The sequence below is a fragment of the Portunus trituberculatus genome, chromosome 8, assembly GCF_017591435.1.
Source record: "Portunus trituberculatus isolate SZX2019 chromosome 8, ASM1759143v1, whole genome shotgun sequence".
In the NCBI taxonomy this organism is placed as follows: Eukaryota; Metazoa; Arthropoda; class Malacostraca; order Decapoda; family Portunidae; genus Portunus; species Portunus trituberculatus.
In genome coordinates, this window is record NC_059262.1 from 147,501 (window position 1) to 163,728 (window position 16,228).

At 41.0% G+C, this 16,228-nt stretch overlaps 1 protein-coding gene across 4 annotated transcripts in view; it reads left to right on the forward strand.

The window, feature by feature from the left end:
- The first annotated feature begins 3,642 nt into the window (after positions 1 to 3,642).
- Positions 3,643 to 16,228, forward strand: part of LOC123501142 (magnesium-dependent phosphatase 1-like) — an 89,500-nt gene continuing 76,914 nt past the window's right edge. For 2 of the 4 annotated variants that reach the window (XM_045249728.1, XM_045249730.1), the window contains exon 1: positions 3,643 to 4,207. The gene's annotated coding sequence lies outside the window, so the exon portion shown is untranslated. The remainder of the gene's footprint in view (positions 4,208 to 16,228) is intronic. The other 2 variants (XM_045249727.1, XM_045249732.1) reach the window with 2 other exon arrangements.

The following is a 16,228-nucleotide window of genomic DNA, read 5'->3' on the forward strand; positions in this document are numbered from 1 at the left end:
GAAATATTTTGTTAATCCTTCCTGCTTCCATCACTACCACTGCTACCACCACCACCACCACCACCTTGAAGTCTTTGACATTTGTAAACTCTACTATACAATATCAATATATGAATATCATATTGATTTCAATAGTAAAATTTCAATGCTGAAAAGGAAATATTAAATCTCTCTCTCTCTCTCTCTCTCTCTCTCTCTCTCTCTCTCTCTCTCTCTCTCTCTCTCTCTCTCTCTCTCTCTCTCTCTATATATATATATATATATATATATATATATATATATATATATATATATATATATATATATATATATATATATATATATATATATATATATATATATATATATATATATATATATATATATATATATATATATATATATACATGAAGGATGAGGGTGGAGGAGGAGGAGGATGAGGGTGGTGATGGTAGTGGAGGAGGAGGAGGAGGAGGAAGAGGAAGATCGAGAAATTGCTATGCTACATTTGCTACGTGAAATGAGAAAATGAAATAAAAATAAAGACACACACATACACACACACACACATACAGGAATATGAAGAAATGATAAGAGATACAGGAACATGTCTGGAAGAAATGTTGGGTGGCTGTGAACGAAGTATAATGATGGGAATTTTAATTGTAAAGAGGTGTGTTGGGAGGACTGGTCAATGGAGGGATCAGAGACAACATGGGGAAATACACTATTGACACTGGCAATGGAAAATGTGTTAACTCAGTGGGTCAAAGAAGATACTAGGTTTGGAGGAGAGGGAGCATCGTCAAGACTGGACTTGGTCTTTAGTACAGAGCCAATGGTCATTGAGGAGATGAGGGTGGAGTGCCCTTTAGCAAAGAGTGATCATGCAGTTTTGGAGTTCAAGGTGATAGATGAAGACAAATCTAGAAGAAATGAAGAATATAAAGTGGGAAGATGGAATTATGCCAAGACAGATTTTGGAAACCTAAGGAAATTCTTTCAAGAGACAAATTGGATGAAATTCAAGAGTGCTAAGGAGCAAATGAAAAGTGGAAGGAATTTATAAAAATATACAAAGAAGGTGAGAAAAATTTGTACCAATAAGACAACATAGAGAAGTTGGAAAGCAGGACTGGTTTAACGATAGATGTGAAAAGGCTAGAACAAGAAAAGAGGATGCATGGAAGAGGTGGAGAAGGAAAAGACGGATTAAGCAGTGGGAAAGTTACAAAAGAGCAAGAAATGAATATGTGTTGATTAGAAGAGAAGAAAGAAAGAAACAAGAAAAGGATATAATTGATAAATGTAAAGACCAACCAAGGCTTTTTTACAGACATGTGAACAACAACATCAAAAATAGAGAAAGTATTGAAAGTTTAGAAGTAAATGGAGTTTGCAGTGAGGATCCCAGGGAAATGGCAGAGGCTATGAATGGATGCTTTCGGAAGGTATTCACAAAGGAGACTGCTTTTGACAAGCCACTGGTAATGGAACAGAAAGGGATTATGAAGGAGTTTCAAGTAACTGTGGAGGAGATCAAGAATATGATGGGGAGTTTAGAAGTGAGAAAAGCTGTGGGACCTGATGGGGTATCAGGATGGATTTTAAGAGAATGCAGGAGCAACTGGCAGAAAAAGTTTGTGAAGTAATTGATGCCTCATTAAGGGAAGGTGTAGTGCCCCAAGACTGGAAAAGAGCTAACATTGTCCCAATTTATAAATCAGGTAACAAGAGAGACCCATTGAACTATAGACCAGTGTCACTTACAAGTGTGGTAGCTAAGATGTGTGAGAGGGTGGTGAAGAATAGATGGACAGACTTCTTGGAGAAAAATGACATACTTTGTGAGTGTCAATTTGGTTTTAGAAAAGGGCGTTCATGCACGACAAACCTGATATGTTACTATTCGAGGGTGATAGATGTAATACAGGAAAGAGATGGTTGGGCTGATGGAATATATCTGGATTTAAAAAAGGCCTTTGATAAGGTACCACACCAGAGACTGATCTGGAAACTTGAAATGGTAGGAGGAGTGCATGGCAGTTTACTAAAATGGATGGAAGACTTTTTGGTAGGAAGAGAAATGAGAACAATAATTAAGGACAGACCATCAGAATGGGGCTTGGTGGAGAGTGGAGTCCCACAGGGATCAGTGTTGGCACCAGTAATGTTTGCGGTCTACATAAATGACATGGTGGATGGGGTGTCCAGTTATGTGAGCCTATTTGCAGACGATGCAAAATTGTTAAGAAAAGTGAGATGTGACAAAGATTGCGAACTACTCCAGGAAGACTTGGACAGAATATGGAAATGGAGCTGTACATGGCAAATGGAGTTCAACACGACAAAATGCAAGAAATTAGAGTTTGGCAAGAGTGAAAGAAGAATCAGGAGTATGTACAAGATAGGAAATGAAGACATAAAACCAGTCATGAAGAAAAGACCTTGGGGTGACAATTACCAATGACCTATCACCAGAGAGACATATAAACAAAATAATTGGAGAAGTATTGAACTTATTGAGGAACATAAGAGTGGCGTTCGTATATTTAGATGAAGAAATGATGAAGAAAATAATTACTGCAATGATAAGACCAAGGCTTGAATATGCAACAATACAGTGGGCTCCGAACTTAAAGAAACACATAAGGAAACTAGAGAAAGTACAGAGGGCTGCAACAAAAATGGTGCCTGACTTAAGAGATTTGACTTATGAAGACAGACTGAACAGAATGCAACTTCCGACCCTGGAAAACAGAAGAGAAAGGGAGACCTGATAGCAATATACAGAGTGATGATTGGCATGGAAAAAATGGATAGGGAAGATCTGTGTATGTGGAATGAAAGAGTGTCGAGAGGGCATGGGAAAAACTAAAATGGCCACTTATAGGAGAGATGTGAAAAAATATAGCTTCCCTCATAGAAGGGTGGAAGCATGGAATAGTTTAGACGTGGAAGTGGTCAACGCAAGGAATATTCATGATTTTAAGAAAAAGCTGGACATTAGTAGATATGGAGACGGGACAGTACGAGCATAGCTCCTTTCCCGTATGTTACAATTAGGTAAACACAATTAGGTAAATACACACACACACACAATGGGGTGGTGACATTCTGAGGTCATGGAGAGGGACAGGGCATGGACCAGAAGGGGAGGGTCAAGTGGGTGGAGCTTTAAGGCTTAGTTTTTGAGGGAGTTTAACCAATCCAAGGGAACCAGAAGCCTTCACCTGGTGTAGATCTGCCAGATATCGCTACTGGAAAATATATGGGCTAAGACTGGCAAGGAGTTTACAGGCCGCAACTGTACATATCTGGGAGGCTACTGCAATACACCTTCGCAACAATATATATATATATATATATATATATATATATATATATATATATATATATATATATATATATATATATATATATATATATATATATATATATATATATTCTACCGAAAAAAAAGTTTCCAATCTACTGATTTTTTAAAGTAAAATCTACTGAGAATTCATATATCCCATCTGGCAACACTGGACTACAGCGGGATAGGTGAGTGCCGTCTTCTTCAATCTATAACCTGCTTAAGTCAAAATGACCATAAAGGCGTAAACCGCTGGGTTAACAGCGGTAAATAACGAGGTCGCCGACACCGTTGCGAAGATGGCCCTCACCATCGTAAACACAACACCATCGCCTCTTCCGCTCTCCACCGCCAAGCGCCTTATCTCTCATACTTGCTCCTCAGTTCACTCAGAGGCACCCAACGCATCGCCTACATAGGTCATTACTGGATTGACTCGTCCCCCCAGCTATGGATACGTCAACAGTCCCTCTGCTTAGATGCTGCCATCGCCCTCCTCCTGAGTCCTGTTGGGATTAGGATTTGAGAGACCCTGGTTACTCAGGGCTCGTTCTGTCCCGCAACAACCCCCCCACCCCGCCCCCTGCAAACCCCCATGACGCAGGACTGTTCTTGAGACTATCGAACACTTCCTGCTCCACTGCCCACGTTTCCACTTCCGTCGCACTGCACTGCGCCCTCAACTTTCGGCCCTAAGCATCACAACTCTTCGCCCGCTTACCCTCCTGACGGCCTTAGGCGTTCACCCTTCATGCCAGCTTGCTGCCCTCCCGCCTCATTTGTGCCTTCCTGAGGAAGACCAGCCAGCTGCCACGCTTGTAATAGCTGTTCAGGGATCAAAAGAACCACAAGGTCTCCGTGCAGAACAAGGTAGGAACTGCCTGTTGTGTGCTAGTATTTTTTTTTTTTTTATGTAAGAGGAGAGGACGGGCCAAGGGCAACAAAAACATAAAAAAAAAAAACATTCGGTCGACAGAGCAGATAATTAGTTCTAAGGCTGAGAACAAGAAGGGCCAATGTCATAAAATCAAGTTTTGAGAAAAACGCGTTTGAAAATTTTATTCCTTTATTAAAAATCAGACAAGTACAGCAAACGAAAGTTTTTTTTTTTTATCGTGATTGCTTACCTTTTAACCTGTTATTTCCTGTCCAAGGCATTGAATTACTGTTTTTCATTTTGAAGAAAAAAAATATACCAAACTTTGAACATTTCATTTCCTGCAAATTCTGTAAAAAAAATTGGCATGTATGGTGAAAAGTTTTTTTTAAACATTTTTAAGTTAACCTATATCGTCCTAGTAGCTATTATTACAATATCTGTAATATTCCTGCCTGGAATAAAAGAAAATATCCTAAATCAATTGCTAAAGAAAAGTTTAAAAAAAAACAAGATTGATGAATTTGCAAACAAGTAGATTAATCAAAATTAATAAAAAAAAAAAAAAAAACTGATTCATATATGACATGTTGAGTTCCAATAGAAAAGTAACGATCCATTGTAATTGTGTCATCAGCCATAACAGTCACACATCGGGTTCATCATTTAAATAAACATCATCTGAAGCATCTTCTGCTGCCTGCAGGCTTCTGTAAAAATGTCTGCTTCCTGCAGAAATAAACGGAAGGAGATCCATCAAGTCCTTCAACATTTTGGGTGGAATTTTCCTTGGTCCCTCTTCAAGCTGTGGGAGAATCCAAATGGATGGTCTTCCTTTTTCCTTTCTTCTTAAATCTAAATGCTGCGGTGCAGCATTTTGGGAAAAGGATGTCCAGCACATAATCTGGCCAATTTCTTTTTGATTGTATTCCATCTTCTTAATTTTCATCCAATTTACTTGGTGTCCATTTTTATCTTTGTGGCGATTCACCAGGGGGCCAGCAGACATATACAAACTATTAAAATTAATGAAGTCTTTTTGTTTGCATTTCAGTCACTTGTAACTTATTTTTTCTATGGATTGCTCTGATTGTTGTGCTCCAGTCCCGTGGCACCTCAATGTTTATAGCTGATTTTCTATATTTTTCTATCAAACCATGTACTGTATCTGCTTCCATATGTGTATGGCCAGGTTCTAAGAAAGAATGCATTATTTTTATGCCATTACTCCTGGAAACATGCATAAGCATGCCAGCAAATAAATGGTTCCTATTTTGGCCACCACAAGAGTCACTATATAGTCGAATGTCCTTAATGTCATCTGAGAGGCCATTCGACCATTTCATTACACATGAACCTATTTCTTGGCCACCTCTTTTTGCTATTGTTTCATCCCATATCATGCAGTGTGCTTTATTTCCATCCGCACTTGTTTAAAAAATGGTTAGGTTATATACAGCAAGTTGTCTCTTGTAGTAAACTATTCCTGTCTGCAACAGTGGGCAAGGCAATATTTTCTGGAGGTCAAAGGATGCAGTAACAATTCCTTTGTTTTTAAGAGCAAACTCTTTATCAGCTCTTTTTTCATTGTAAGCCATCTCTGCCAGTTCATGGTGTTTTGCTTTCTCTTTTTCAATGCGGTTTTTATCATCCTCACTAGCAGTCATTAAGAAGTATCATTAAAAGAAGAAGTCATTAAAAGTATCACATTTTTCACAAGTGTCCTGGGATGGGTGATGGAAGGACAGATTGAACTCTTCATTGAAGATTTTTCTGTACATTGATTCTTTTTCTGGTGGTAAGTTGTTTTCAGGGCAGTATTTTTGGTACAATCGTATGATACATCTGAGCTATTGTGAGATCTGGATTCAAATATTTTCTTTCTGAGTCTGCCCTAGCATAATGACTTTTCCAGGCTGGAAACTGGTTGATATGCTTCTTAATCATCTCTAGTGATTTGGGGGATATTTTCTTCTGTTTCCCATGTTTTCCTCTTCCATCTGGTGCTACAATGCCACTTCCTGACTGTCGCATCTTCTCTGTAATGATCCTAGCTCTCTTGAGCGTAATGCCAAAAGTAGATAAAAACATCTTTTGGCATACTTCCTTTTCAGGTATTGCTTCTTTAAGAAAGTAGTGCCTTGAAAATCTTTGGCTTTCACCTTTGCTGTCTCGCAACCGCTGACTTTTCTTATTTTCTTCAATAATCAAGCCACAAAGGATTTGATTTTGTTCTTCTGGTGTGGCATTTCTATAATCCTGGTACAGCATCCTCCGATCTTCTTCTCTAGACTTCTCATAGCACCTTCTCCGACAGCTATCTATGGTAATAGTAAATGAATGCAACAAGGGCCAGTGTCAACATTGGCCTTTCTAACATGAATATTTTCATTTGTTACTCGACTTTGGCTAGAATAGAGCGCTTATTGTAACTCCCTGAACCCACGGACGACAATGGCCCTTATAGCACTGATACAGAGATAAGTTTTTAGTTTAGTGATGGTCTTATCTTCAATCGGCCATTTTTTGACATTGGCCCTTCTTGTTCTCAGCCCTAGAGTTAAAAGACAGGGATGTCTTGAAACCTTCCTCTTGAATGAAGTCAAGTCATAGGAAGTTGGAAATATAGACACAGGTAGTGAGTTCCAAGGTTTACCAGAGAAAGGTACGAATGATTGAGAGTAGTGGTTAACACATGCATTAGAGAGTTGGACAGAATAGGGGTGAGAAGAAGAAAGCCTCGTGCATCGAGGACACAGGACGAAAGGAGGCGTGCAGTTGGCAAGGTCAGAAGCTTGCAGGGCAACCCGACCTATTGCCAACTCGGACCATTGTGTGTACCAGCAGTTATCATTACATTTGCTTTTCTGTTTACTGAAAGAAAACCTGATATACGAGAACAAACAATATATTTATTACTTCATGTAATAAGTTTAAGATAATCAATATCAAACATTAAAACAAGTTGCAAGACAATTTTATTACTTTATGTAATGAGAAAAAAATAATCAAAATAAAACATGAAGAAAATAGTTAAATTAAAACTTAAAATATGCATAGCGTACATTGAATAAAAGTAAATAAAACCTAAAAAAGAAGAAAATTACTGTCAAACATACACACAGATATGATGTGATACGGCTTGTAATAATGTTTTTGTTGATCTGTTACTGGCATTGTACTCCCAGAGGCTTGCTAATTGTCATTGTTGTTTAATATATTTAGCTCTTTGTTTGTGTAATACTTTACCATCTGAGAGGAGATGTACTTGGATGGAGACAAGTTTGGTCTTGTCGTGAAGCAGCTTTATGAGGAATGAAAGTTAAGTTAGCCTTTGCGTGCCTTCAGATAAATGTGGTGGTACAACCTTTCACATCGTTGTTGGTGCTGATGCTTCTCCCAAACATGCATCATGACCTGGAAGGTCAGATATTAGAATAAATCCGTGTGTTTCTAATGTAGCTAGTCCAGAAGATCTAAAAGTGATTAACAACCATCTGCTTTTCTGTAAAACCTTGAAAATAGTTCTTCTATATGTTCTAGTGGTACCTATGGTAGTGAAAGTACATTTCTCAGGTATCTATGTATCCCAGAATCATTGACATAAGATACTTGCAGACCTGCCTATTGAATTTTCCTCCATACTACTGGTCCCTAATGAAAACTTCATCCTCTAATATCAACATTAGGCAGGATGTCGGGGATCACACACCAGACACTTTCCTGAAAATCAGTCATGATCTCTTGCACATGCAGTTCCTCACTTAAAAAGTCCTTTAGTTTTTGAGAACACCTTCTTATAATATTTGTCTTTTCCCAGACACCAAAACAAAGAGTACTGGATACTGAAAAGCTGAGTGAAAGGGTGTCACACTATTTTGAATATAGCATCAGCATACCAATGCTTTGCTTTGCTGAGCATTGACAGTTGTTTAGGTGTTGAAAATAAGAGATGGCAGCAGTCACCAGTAGTATTGTTATGTTGCAGAAAGTTTTCAGGAATGTTAAAATTACCTACTTATTTCAAAAGTTAAATCAAGTGGTTCAGGTGGCCGTGCGGTCCTGTGTTTATGATTTCCTCAACTATCAAGGTTCTCAGGAGCAGGTAAAGAACTTAGGGGAACGTGAGGGTCAGCTTTGTCTCATAATACCTTCTGTACGATCTGCAACTGAACAAAACACGTCTTCTACAGCTTTCTTTTTAGTAAGAGCTGAAACTTTAGTCATTACTACAGAGCATGTTTTTGGGGGATGGCAGTAAGGGTTGTGATTCTCTAATCTCTGCTTCTTTCACAGTAGCTCTGCAATTCACATTCTTATTTCTCACAGCACATCTCCAGTGAACACCAACATGCATTTTTCTTTTCATTGTGTATGTGTAACAAACTGTCTATAAGTTTATGCTGCCCTCTTTGTGTTGATGAGAACACCTTTTCATATGTTATGGATTCATGTTGGGTATGAACATAAGAAACTGTAGTGTTGTCAGCAGGAGCTGCAGCAGTGTCCAGTGATGTTTGACATGATCTTTCACCATTAGTATCTGATGGCACCACATTTTCACCTCCCATGCAAGTTTTGCTTGTGTCAGGTGCCAGATATTTCTCATATCTAATGGGAGTTGGGCTAGTGTCAACTGTTATGCAGAAATTACACATCCAGTCTATGTTATGCCCCTCCATGACGGCTGTCTTGTATTCCATCTTGGTGACACCACTCCCACAAGTCCTGTGTTGCCAGCGTGTGCATCCATCACGCAGTAGAGCCTCCTGTTATGATATAGGTACATAACATTGTTTCTCATCATTTGTTTTCCTCTCTCTCTCTCTCTCTCTCTCTCTCTCTCTCTCTCTCTCTCTCTCTCTCTCTCTCTCTCTCTCTCTCTCTCTCTCTCTTGTATTTAAAAATAAAAGCAAAGTACAAATTTACATGAAAATAATGTCTTTATTCACTCACAACATAAACATGACTCATGAAAATAGAAATAACAAGACATAATCAGTGAAATGAGTAAAGTATTCTGTGTAGGGACTACCCCCAAAAGACCCACCATCACAAAAAAAAAAATCACCAAAAAAAGGATCAGTGCTATTATTGAGTTTCTCTTCTACAGTACAGTAGACCTACATACCTGCCAGGTCCTCACCAAATTCTCACTCACCAAGCACGGATCAGACATGTCACCAGCAAGGCTTCTTAAAGTGTTTGCTATAAACATGAGGGACAAGCATTTAATGACAGTATGGAATTCATGATCATGTTATATTTCATTTGGTGTTCAAGGTTTCCATGAACCATGAAGAAAAGCATTGAATGAGAGAATAAAGTAATGAGCAGTAAAAATAAATTTGAGCTGATGGTTCAAATAATTTGAAAAATTAGAATATATTGTTACGTTCACCGGTTAAACTGGTAAGATTGGCATCGGGGAGCCGGTGAACAATAACAATAAAAAAACACTGCAGGTTCAACTGGTGAGGAAATGCAAAGGGGCTACTTTAAAAAGCTATTTTAATAACCCATAATGAAACTGACACACAGATATAACATGAAACATGAAACACAGATATATAACATGAAACACAGGAAAATGACACACATATACATATAACACAGTAATAAATACAACAGTATAGAACCCAACTTAATACCTAACAATAATCCTAATCCTATATGGAGGCAATGTGGAAAACACGGACGAGGGGAAGTGATACTTATGCGGTGTCGCAGTGGTGAAGTGCTGGGTGATGGTTGATCCCACGGTAGACCCAAGAGGCGTTGTGTTCACTGGTTGAGGCCTGGACCTCGACTTCACTTCCAGAAAACCAAGAGCTGGCTTAACACTTCCGGTTGAGTCGAATGGGGCCGCGTGAATCCAACTTCGGGACAGTAGTGGGGCTTCATGAAACGGTGACGTGGAGGGTTCATGAGACGGTAGCGTGGAAGGTTCACGAGACGGTGACGTGGAAGGGGAGGCGGAGAGGTGGCGAACGAGGTAACAAGCGGAGGAGGTGATGGTAGTGGAGTATGTTACGGGCGGGCCGTAACATTTCCTCCTCCCTAAGACCTCCGTAATGGACTCATGAAGGAGATGAGACGGGAGATCTTGATAAGGCGTCGGCGATGATGTTGTCCACCCCCTTGATATGGTGGACTTCCAAGTTGAAGGGTTGAGTTAACAAGGCCCACTTAAGAATGCGTTGGTTTCGGTTCTTCATGGCGTGAAGGAAGGCCAGAGGATTGTGATCGGTGAAGACCTTCGTAGTTTGAGGACCAGGATGAAGGTAGCACTCAAAACGTTGGAGTGCCAGGACGAGTGCCAGAGCCTCCTTCTCGGTGGTGGAGTAGTTGAGTTGATGTTTCTTCAGCTTGGTGGAGTGATAGGCGATGGGATGGAGGATGTCGCTTGTGGGGTCCGTTTGTAGTAGGACAGCACCCACTCCAACTCCACTCGCGTCCACTTGTAGATGGAAGGGGCGGGAGTGATCTGGCGTCCAGACCACTGGTTCCGAGGAGAGGAACACCTTGAGGTGTTGGAAGGCTTGGTCATAGGTCAGGGTCCAGTGGAAGGGGACGGAAGTGCTGATAAGGTCCGTCAGGGGCGGCCAGGGTGGAGAAGTTCCTACAGAATCTTCTGTAGAAACCAGCCGTCCCCAAGAACCTCATGAGAGCTTTCCTGGTGGTAGGGACAGGGAAGCCAAGGATGGCCTCCACGTTAGCTCTCTTGGGGCGAACCTTGCCGTTCCACATGTCCCAGGTAGACCACCGTTGACTTCCCGAAGGTGGACTTGGCCAGGTTAAGTGTAAGCCCGGCTTCCTGCAACCGACCCATCAGCCTCCGAAGACGGGTCAGATGTGTCACCCAGTTGTCCGAAGTCACCACCAGGTCGTCCAGATATGCAGCTGTTCCCTCCAAGTTTTGGGGGATGTAATTTATAGCCCTCTGGAAGGTGGCGGGAGCATTAGACAAGCCGAAGGGCATCACTGTGTATTGGTATAGTCCGAAGGGGGTGATGAAGGCGGATATTATTCGGGCCTCGTCCGAGAGGGGAATCTGGTAGTAACCTTTAAGTAAGTCTATAGTGGTTACAAATTTGGCTACTCCTATGCTATCTATAAGGTTCTCTATCAAGGGCAATGGGTAGGAGTCTGGCACCGTCACTTTATTTAATTTCCTGTAGTCGGTGCAAAATCGACTACTACCATCTGGCTTAGATGTTAACAGGCAGGGAGAAACCCAGGGGGATATACTAGGTTCTGCAAGGTGATGACAGAGCAGATAGTCTACCTCTTTTTTCATCAAGTCTTTTAATGGGTGAAATGCGATAGGCTGGTTGTCTTATAGGCTTGATGTCATTAGATATTAATGTTATGTCATGTTGGATAGTATTACAAAGTCCTGTCACGGTCGCCAATTGTTACGTTCACCGGTTAAACGGGTAAGATTGGCATCGGGGAGCCGGTGAACAATAACAATAAAAAAGAAACACTGCAGGTTCAACTGGTGAGGAAATGCAAAGGGGGCACTTTAAAAAGCTATTTTAATAACCCATAATGAAACTGACACACAACGGTGACGTGGAGGGTTCATGAGATGGTAGCGTGGAAGGTTCACGAGACGGTGACGTGGAAGGGGAGGCGGAGAGGTGGCGAACGAGGTAACAAGCGGAGGAGGCGATAGTAGTGGAGTATGTTACGGGTGGGCCGTAACATTTTCTCCCCCCTAAGACCTCCGTAATGGACTCATGAAGGAGATGAGACGGGAGATCTTGATAAGGCGTCGGCGATGATGTTGTCCACCCCCTTGATATGGTGGACTTCCAAGTTGAAGGGTTGAGTTAACAAGGCCCACTTAAGAATGCGTTGGTTTCGGTTCTTCATGGCGTGAAGGAAGGCCAGAGGATTGTGATCGGTGAAGACCTTCGTAGTTTGAGGACCAGGATGAAGGTAGCACTCAAAACGTTGGAGCGCCAGGACGAGTGCCAGAGCCTCCTTCTCGATGGTGGAGTAGTTGAGTTGATGTTTCTTCAGCTTGGTGGAGTGATAGGCGATGGGATGGAGGATGTCGCTTGTGGGGTCCGTTTGTAGTAGGACAGCACCCACTCCAACTCCACTCGCGTCCACTTGTAGATGGAAGGGGCGGGAGTGATCTGGCGTCCAGACCACTGGTTCCAAGGAGAGGAATGCCTTGAGGTGTTGGAAGGCTTGGTCATAGGTCAGGGTCCAGTGGAAGGGGACGGAAGTGCTGATAAGGTCCGTCAGGGGGGCGGCCGGGGTGGAGAAGTTCCTACAGAATCTTCTGTAGAAACCAGCCGTCCCCAAGAACCTCATGAGAGCTTTCCTGGTGGTAGGGACAGGGAAGCCAAGGATGGCGGAGAGGTGGCGAACGAGGTAACAAGCGGAGGTGATGGTAGTGGAGTATGTTACGGGCGGGCCGTAACAATATGTATACATCAAAGTTCATTATCGCTATGGGTAGGGATAATTAGTGCACAGGATATTGTTCTTTTTTTCTGCTTGCATTTTGTTTGTCCTCTACAGAAGCGGCCAATCTGAGGTTCAAGGTTCCAGCATAGCCTTTGCAAAGGCAGTGCTGGATAGAATTTGCTTCCTTCTTCACTCATAACAATTGGGTCTTTCATCTAAATGTTTTATTTTCCTCTCTATGGCTGCAGATGATTATGCACTGTTGTTTTTAGAAACTTTTTGTCTGAAAGCTGGTAAGTGATTTTGAGCCATCTGCAGCATAAAGATCAAGATCAAGATCAGTCTTTTGGTTGTTCAGACTCGCTGCCTAGTAGCACCTGTTAATTTAACGGAATTATGATAATTATGTTTGTGCTGCTAGAAACTTGCGAATGTGAGAACCTTGTGAAAGTGGAACTTGTGAATGGTAGGGCCTACTGTACTTACACATAGTGGCTGGACAGTGAGTTTGCAAGGAAAGTAAAAAATATCATACTGCTTAGCAGATGTGAAATATGAAACCACTGTAACACATGCAAACTGGAACAATGTAGCTGGACCAAAACATAAACAGTGCGTATATTTTAACATTTAATTATCATTTTGTTAAAATATAATTTCTGGATTTAAAAAAAAATTTTTTTATTGGTTTTTGGCAGAAAAAAATATTTATTTTAATAAATGCATTTTGTTCCCAAATGAATATTTTTCTCATCAAGAATTCATAAAGTTGCAAATTTTGCACATTGTATGAGTGATGGAAACAAAGTGAGGGTTCACATAAAGCTGGAAACACATTAACCAAGGTGTGCACTAAAAGAGAACCTTTGCTACAACAAACGTTACCTTTTACTACTATCTGCTTGTTTAACAAACACTAAACTCGCTTTAACGAAATTTTATTCAGGTAATTTTTTTCTAAATTTGAAAGCCCTGCCGTATCACGCAAGCCGAAAGGCTTTTGAATACACCAGCACCTCTTGTGGACAAAACGCGCACCACTCATTCCCCCTAGTTCAAAACAATAACAGCGTCAGCAGCAGCTCGTCTTCCCTCGCTCAACATGCCACCAAAACGCCCTGCAATGTCGCCTAACGTTGCTACGAAGACCAGGAAGTCTCTTACTCTCTAAGTGAAGCTGGACAGACACGAGAGAGGTGAGAAAACTTATAGCATTCCTGTGTTGTAGACTTCTCGTTAGTTTCTTTGTTTTTGATCAGCAGCTAGTTCTTGGTGTGTGCTGTCCCATGTTGAGCAGTGCGAGAGGGCTTTTCTTACGTATGCATTGGTGGTGGTGCTTAAATATTGTTGTGGACACTCGCTCTCTCCATTTAGGTTTTCAGTCCTTTGTTGGTGGGTTTGTGTGCTGAATCCTTTCTCTTGGGCAGTGATGAGGACATTTAGGAATGGGAGGCGGTCATCGCTGGATTCTTCAAGGGTGAAGGACATGACCTTGCAACAGGCACTACAGTGCTTGACAAAGAAAGGGAAAAACACAGACTAACATTCCTAGAATAGCCCAGAAGAAGCCAAGCATGAATCACCAAACCAGAGATCTTCAAATCCTTCCTACTCTCAAAAGAGTCAGTGCTTCTCAACTACCATCCAATCACAAGACGCGTTGAATAAACCTAATGCGGACCTGAGTATCGCCACCCCAGGTATAAACCATGCCAGACACACCATTCACCAGACTGCCCGAAGATGACCTCTGAGATAGGTTGAAACGTCGCACAGCCTACTTTTGGACAGCTCCTCGGAGCACTACCACTTGAGAAAAGAGAGTTGGTTAGACAAATTGAAAAAACAACAAGAAAATAAACAATGCGGAGGTTGCACTTGCATTTAACCTCTTCTGCTGTAATGATATATATATATATATATATATATATATATATATATATATATATATATATATATATATATATATATATATATATATATATATATATATATATATATATATATATATATATATATATATATATATATATATATATATATATATATATATATATATATATATATATATATATATATATATATATATATATATATATATATATATATATATATATATATAGGCAACTCCGCTTTTAAGGGGTTATGTTCCTAAAAAACACTTCGTTAAGCGAAACTTCGTTAAGCGAACCGATTATAACAAGTTTAACCCCTCACTTGAACTTCCATTGAGAGTAAACAAAGTGAGAGTGCATCATAGTACAGTGAAAATTTTAATGAAAGTAAAAATTATGAAGTTAAACATTTAGGCAGTTTAATTTAAGTCATTATAATGTACACTATATGATGTATGTATGTACGTAACTTTATAATGTTGATGATCTTAAATTTATGAAGGGAGGGAGAGTGAAACAGGAAAGACACTAACCGGCAACCTGTGGAATGTAAACAAAGGGCGCATCATTGTACCGCATACAAAACTTATGTACCACATTTCCACAAGGCTTTCCATTTTATCCATTGTAGAGTCACGAGTTCAGGTGGTTCTTTTAGCTTCCAAGGAAGATACGGTCTCACCAACCTTCTTAATAGAGACAGTAGATGGAGTCAAGATGGTGGCAAGCAATGCTATAGTTTTCTCGCCTCTCGTGTCTGTGAATAATATCCAGCTTCACTTCGAGAGTAAGAGACTTCCTGGTCTTCTTAGGAACACTAGGCCACATTGCAGGGCGTTTTGGTTGTAAGTTGAGCGAAGGAAGACAAGCTGCTGGCGATGCTGTTATGTTTTGAACAGGGGAGTGAGTGGTGCGTGATCTTGATCTTGATCTTGATACTACAAGCGACTCAGGACCACTCCTGAGCCGGGCCTTTGGATCGGCAGCTCCTGTAGATGACAAAAAAAAAAAAAAAAGGCACACAGAAAAAAAAGGAAAAAAAAGAAGAAAAAGGAAACAGGGTCCTTTGCTCTAACCGTCTGTTCATCTGGCACGCCGCATTCTCTCCAGAAACTCCTTCACCACCTCAATCATCCTTTCATTCGTTTCTCTACTCAGTCCCAGCAGCACCACCATCCACTCCCTCCCCATCTTTTCCACTCTTTCGTCCCTATTATGCCCTAACTCAGTCAACACCACTTGCATCATCTCATACCTGTCTCTGGCATACTTCACATACTCCAGCATCACATGCTCCACCGTCTTGTCCTCTCCCGAGTCACACATCTGGCACACTTTGCTGCGGGACTCAGATCACCTGTAACTCCTTGCATTCACATCCATACACTGTGCCCTAGCTTTGAAGAGAAGATCACCACCCAGGCTTCCATCGTACCACCTCTCATACATCGGGGCCTCTTTCACCTTGTACCATTCCAGAGTAGTCTTTCATTCCATCCCATTCCTCCACTCATTCAGTCCCTTACTCTTCACATCTCTGTCTATCTCACTCTTCTACTTCCTCGCATCCCATTCTGTTCCCACTCTGCCTCCTCTTGTCGCGACCATTCCAGTTGATTCTGATTCACCCCAGCCATTCTCACTGCCCACCCAACCTGTAGACCATTCCTCTCTGTCATTCTCATACACCTT